The sequence below is a fragment of the Tupaia chinensis genome, unplaced genomic scaffold (genome assembly GCF_000334495.1).
Source record: "Tupaia chinensis unplaced genomic scaffold, TupChi_1.0 Scaffold138441_1, whole genome shotgun sequence".
In the NCBI taxonomy this organism is placed as follows: Eukaryota; Metazoa; Chordata; class Mammalia; order Scandentia; family Tupaiidae; genus Tupaia; species Tupaia belangeri.
Window position 1 is genome coordinate 759,538 of NW_006198338.1, and position 6,724 is coordinate 766,261.

Here is a 6,724-nt window from a genome sequence, read left to right on the forward strand (position 1 = left end):
TCTTTCTTTTTCTGTACATTTGCCATTGCGCTTTGGGTAGTTTCACATAAAGGTGTGTGTATGGGGCGCGTTTCCTTCCTGCTTGCCCTGCTGTGTTTTCTGGTGTAGCAGGGGCACAGAAATGCAGCATGACCTCGTTGATTGGCAATGCGGTCTCACAGCTGGAAAATGCCACGTGGCTCTATTTACCCCTGCTCTGAGAGACAAAGCACAAACCTCAAGCAGGACATAGCTGTACATATCATGAGGCTGCAAGACTTCCATGCAGGATTTTCAGAACTGTACGTATCCAGTCCATATTCCAGGGCCTCCTTGTCCTGTTCTGTTTTCTCCTCTCCAACACGCTTGGTCTCTTGGTCTCCAACTTAGAGATACTGAATTCTCCTGTTCGTTGTCTTTCCAATTCCCCAACCCTACTGCACTCAATTCATAACACACACACACACACACACACACACACACACACACACACATGAGAAATGGAGAGGAAAGCAATCTTACCACTGCTGAGTAGCCCGGATTGATTTCTTTGGGTATCTTCAGTATGGAGCGCCTTCTTCCTTCTGCTGGTCCCTTGTCACATTCTTCTTCATAAACTCTGGGGGCTCCTCAAGCAGGAATCTGTAGGGATTTTGACATACAGAGCAGCAGCAGGGACTGTCCAGCTCAGCTTCCCCCCTTCAACAGGCAACAGCCAACCCCACTGAAGTCCCCATTCCACGTACTAGAGTCACTCCTGTTGACACCCTTGTATTTCTCAGAGTCCGCCCGGTTCACTCCCAATCCTGCTGTTCTCCAGTTTCTTTTTGCCAGCCTGGCCCCTCTGACATGCCTGTCTTCCTCCCTCTGGCAGCTATGTGGGCTGTGTGGTGGCCAGGGCAGCGATTCCTCTGAGAGCAAGCCTTGTGTAGTCCCCTTCCACGCAGAATACAGCTGACCCTTGTAATCAACAGGACATTGTGGAAGTAATGGAGTGACTTCCAAGGCAAGATCATAAAAGAAAATATAAGAGGACAAGTACAAAAGAGGCACATCCCATCAAGAAGGGCGTGGTGGCTTTTGTCTTCCTTATATCCCTCGTACTGGATTAGGGTAGATACTAGGTTGAGTGTCGTACATCACTTGTTCAGGACACTCAGACTGTGGAAGGATCCAGGTAGTGAGAAGTTCTAGTTTCCCACCTGAGATCAGCAGTTGGCGTAATGGCTATGCCACTGGACTCCTATGTATTCAACCACCGTTCTAGTCCTGGACGTGGTGGCTTAAACTCATGCCAGGTGTGTGTGTTTGCGTACCCAAGATCCTGAGAGGAGAATGGAGGAGAAGGGATTGCAGCATGGCCATCCCTCTAAGGGTGATTTCTCGCTTTTTGTCTCTGTCTTTCTGGTGAGTGCAAACACTCTATAGCAAAAAAAGGAGAAGTTCTAGTTTCCCACCAATAGCCCCATAACGTGGCCATGAGAATAAGCCATCTGCATGATAAATCCTCTACCCCAACCAAGAGCAATCAACAGACATCTTGACTGTAACTTCGTGAGAGACCATGAGCGAGAAGCACCCAACTAAGCCACTGCAGAATCCCACCCATGGAAACCATGAGCTAAAAAATGCTTAGTGTCATTTTTAGGCACTGAGTTTTGAGGTCATGCCCTTCCACAGCAGTAGCTGACTAATACAGGCCATTAGATGACAAGTCTCTCTCCTCCAGGTTTTACCATCTCAGAAAATGGCAAATCCGTTTGCATTATTCAGTCTAATCTCCCAAGATTCTACCTCGATTCTTCTCTTCTTCTCACATCCCATGTCAGCAAATTCATGAAGGCAGCTTTTCCTTAAAACTGTATCACAAACATATCATTTGTTCTCCATGTGCAATGGAATAACTCACACTCAAGCCACAATCACCTCTTGCCTGGACTCCCACGAAAGTGTTCTCTGGTCTTTCTATTTCTATACTTGTCTGTAATTTTGTTTTTGTTTTTGGTGAGAAGTTTTTGCTATAGGGTGCTCGCCAGAAAGAGACAGAGAGACAGAAAGTGAGAAATCACCCCCTAGGGGGGGATGGCCACACTGTAATTCCTTCTCCCCCATTCTCCTCTTGGGATCTTGGGCACGCACGCAAACTGGCCCAGTTTGAGTTTAAGCCACCAGGTCCAGGACTCGAACTGTGATCGACTACATGGGAGTCCAGCGCCATAGCCATTATGCCAACTGCTAGTCCCTTGTCTGTAAGTTTTCATATTTGATTTATTTCTTCTGAAAGAGAGAGAGAGACAGTGGTCCCAATAGGGTCTTGACACTGTGATCCATTCCCAGCTTCAGTCCACCCCAGATCCTGGGCACATGCACCCTAGAGCACTCAGAGAGGCCTTCAGATTTGAACCCAGAATCTTCCCATGTGAGTCAGCCTTGCAGAGTGTCACGTTTTACTTCTGTGCCAATGTCCAGCCCCATTCTCCCCACTCCCCCCACCCCCGACCAGTTCTTAAGATGGTTAACCAGAAAAATACTTTCTAAAAGTTAGTAACTGCCACTCCTCTGTTCATGCCCTTCCGTGGCTCAAACCACATCATCAAGCTCAAATCGCAGCCTCGATACTCTTTGTGATCGAGCCCTGGCTTAGCTCTCTGTCCTGTCTCCTACCACTCTCTTGCTCACTGGACTCCAGCCACCTTGGCCTCCTGTCTGCTCTTTGACTATTTTCCAAACTCCCAGTCTTCACACTGGCTGTTACTTTCTTAGAATGCTTCATCCCTCAGATTTTGCCTGCCTTGTTTCCCACTTAATCGAAAGCTTGGCACGGATTTCACCTCCTCACAAAGGCCTTCCTTGACAACCCAATATAAACACCTCTCTCTCACCATCTACCCCTTTCCCTCATGACCGAAGCGCCATATTGGAGTAAGGGTTGTAAGCAACAGAAACCAGCTCTTTCCTATTGAAACTAAAATAGCAATTATGGGAAGAAAGGGAAGCTCATTTGATTAAAGGCAATGTTGATGAGCTAGGAAGACATGGCAGCTCTGAACATGCGGGTCTCCGGAAGAATAGGACGCCTGCCCCAGCAAAGGGATTTCAGAATGATTAGCCCCAACTTAGGGAATGTGGTCTAAGAGAGCTCTTGGTGCAAACGACCTGCTGGCCATGGAGCAGGACTGCCCTGGGGCTCCTCCTATGTCCTGGTGGTTGCAGAGGAGGATGGGGTGGGGGTGCAGGAGAGAGCTGCGGAAGGGTGACTAGTGTAGAAACACTCTCAAAGCAATGGGACTAAAAAGAATTAGAAATGTGGTCGGCAGGACGGCGTTTTACCCTGTTCCCCTGGGAACAAATCAATGGGCTGATCATTATCTTCACCAGAGGCCCATTTAGAAAGAGAACGTTTGTAAAAGCTCAGAGAACTGATGGATTTATAAAGTTCAGTTTATCTCTAAGTAATTTCTGTTTCTAACTTTCTGGGGGCAAGGGTGAAATCCCACACAAACTAGCAGGTGAAGATTTTGTGTGTGTATATATATATATTTTTTTTTAGAGATTACTTTTTTTTTTTCCTTTGGAGAGATTTTTGCTATAGGGAGTGTGCGCTCGCCGGACGGAGAGACAGAGAAACAGAAAGTGAGAAATCACCCCCCAGGGGGGATGGCCACGCCGCAATCCCTTCTCCTCCATTCTCCTCTCGGGATCTTGGGCACGTACACACACGTGCCCGACGTGCCCGGTGTGAGTTTTAAGCCACTGGGTCCGGGACTCGAACCGCAGTCAACTACATGGGAATCCAGCAACATAGCCATTATGCTAACTGCTGGCCCTCTGTAGCCTGTCCTTCTTTATATCAGAAACTTGAGTCTCTCTTGGAGACTCAGCAAGGAAACAGAGTAATAGAGAAAGGAACAGAGAAATTTTGAAACTCCCAAACAAGGACCCTCCTCGTCCAGAAGTAAGACCAGCTGTGATCCTAAAGCAATTTACTTTACCTCTCTGTGTCTCAGTTTCCTCACCTATACATGATGAACAGTCTCCACCTTTCTTACTCAAGCAGAGTAAGAATCTCTTTGGGTTCTTTTTTTTTTTTCTTTTTTTGGAGAGGTTTTTTTTCGCTATAGGGCGCGTGCGTTTGCCAGCCAGACAGAGAGAGACATAGAGACAGAAAGCGAGAAATCACCCCCCAGTGGGGATGGTCATGCCGCAATCCCTTCTCCTCCATTCTCCTCTTGGGATCTTGGGCATGCACGCACACGCTCCCAGCATGAGTTTTAAGCCACCAGGTCCAGGACGCGAACCGCGGTCGACTACATGGGAGTCCAGCGACATAGCCATTATGCTAACTGCTGGTTCCCCTCTTTGGGTTCTTAATGACTCAAGATTCTGGTTCTAGTCCTTTGGCCACCATGACAGTACTGTGGCCTTATGAAAGAGCAATCTTGGGGCCAACAGATGACGTCATGGTCACATCACTGGATTCCCACATAGTTGACTGTAGTTCGAATCCTGAACCTGGTGGCTTAAAACTCATGCTGGGCACATGTGCATGTGTGCCCAAAATCCCAAGAGGAAAATGGAGGAGAAGGGATTGCAGCATGGCCATAACTCCTAGGGGGGTGATTCCTCATTTTCCTTCTTTGCCTCTCCATCTCTCTCTCTGGCAAATGCACATGCCCTATAGCGAACTGAAGGGGAAAAAAAAAAGAAAAGAAAAGGATAAGGATTATCAAAGAGTGGCAAGGTCTGGGACTACTGGCTTCATCTAAAACAGCCTCTTCTATTCAGCCCTGATCATTACTGTCATAGTGAACTGAAGGACAACATTGTTAGGTTGATGGGTTTTTCAAAATAAACCAGCTTCTGGGAACCAGCAGTTAGCGTAATGGCTATGTCGCTGGACTCCCACGTAGTCGACCGCGGTTCGTGTCCCGGACCCGGTGGCTTAAAACTCACGCCGGGCGCGTGTGCGTGCGTGCCCAAGATCCCGAGAGGAGAATGGAGGAGAAGGGATTGCAGCGTGACCATCCCCCCTGGGGGGTGATTTCTCGCTTTCTGTCTCTATGTCTCTCTCTGTCTGTCTGGCGAGCACACGCGCCCTACAGTGAAAATCTCTCCCAAAAAATAAATAAATAAATAAATAAACCAGCTTCCAGCTTCCCCCACCCTCACCTCGTGAAATTGCTATGACAATTAGATGAGGTAATGCATATAAAGGGCTCGAAATCTGTGTGTGTCATGTGGAGTAAGCTCCTTCTTTTCCGTTTTTTAATTTCCAGAGGGCACGTGTGCTTGCCAGAGCCAGACAGAGGGAGAGGAAGAACACATCCCCCAGTGAGGCATGGGCATGCCACAATCTCTTCTCCTCCTTATTTCTTCGTCAGGATTTTGGGCATACACATGTACCCAGCATGCTTTTCAAGTGCTGGGGTGGGGATTTGAACTATAGTCAGCCATGTGGGATGTGACTCCCTTAACCACGAGGCTATGAAGTTGGTCCTGGAGCAAAGTGAATGTTTGTTGCTTTGCTTTCCTTTCTTTTCATTTTTCTTTTATTTTTGTCAGAGTGTGTGTGCTCACCAGGGCGAGACAGAGAGACAGAGAGGGAGAGAGAGAAAGCACCCCCTATGGGCCATGGTCATGTCCAATCCTTTCTTTTCCATTCTCCCTCCTTTCAGGAGTTTGGCGTGCACACACATGGGTCTAGCATGTTTCTCAAGCTACCGGATCTGGGACTTGAACTGTGGTTGGTCATGTGGGATCCAGCTGCCTTAACCACCAGCCATGGGCTGGCCTGTTGTGTCGATTGCTAATTCCTACAGCGTTTCACAGACATGGAAACCAAGGCCCAGAATGGGATCCCCCAAGATCACGGTAATAGATTAAAACTTGGCAGCGCAGGCTCCTGACCCCGGGTCCAAGTCTTCTCCTTCCTGTTTCTCTTGGACCCACCCCATTCCTGAGGCTTCACCCTCATCACTGTGTCACATGATGCATTTTAGGCAGCTTCAGACTGCTTCCCCACTGTATCGTCCCTGTATTATTCCTGCCGATGCCCAACTCTCAGAGAAAAGTTCTTCTCTTAAGAAATGGAACCTTGGGACCAGCAGTTGGCGTAATGGCTATGTCGCTAAACTCCCACATATTAAACCGCGGTTCGAGTCCCGGACCCGGTGGCTTAAACTCACGCCAGGTGCGTGCACGGGCATGCCCAAGACCCCGGGAGGAGAATGGAGAAGGGATTGCAGCATGGCCATCCCCCTGGGGGGTGATTTCCTGCTTTCTGTCTCTCTGTCTCTCTCTGTCTGTCTGGCGAGCGCACGCGCCCTATAGCAAAAACCTCTCCAAAAAGGAGAAGAAGTAACAGCTTTAAAGCAGCTCCTTCTTAGTTCAGGAAGGCTGTAGTACAGAAACTCAGACTTTTCCATTTAAGTCAGGGACTCACCTACTATTTATCCAGAACCCATTAAACCATTAAGGAAAAAATGATGCCTTCTTGGGCCAGGAAGACTTGTGTACTTTGTTGGGAATGGAGCTAATTTCCTCTCGCTCTAAGGAAACAAATATTCTTCACACTCATTACAAGTTCCAGGAATTTTCCTTCCTGTAATGGTCCAGGTGTGGGCTACAGCGAAGGCAGCAGGGGCTACCACCTCCTCCTTAGCACTCAGCCCGTTGGCCCTCACAGCTGCATACAGGGCCCTGTGTTGGCTCTGTTGGCTTTTTCTTTTTCTCTTTCTTTCTTTTT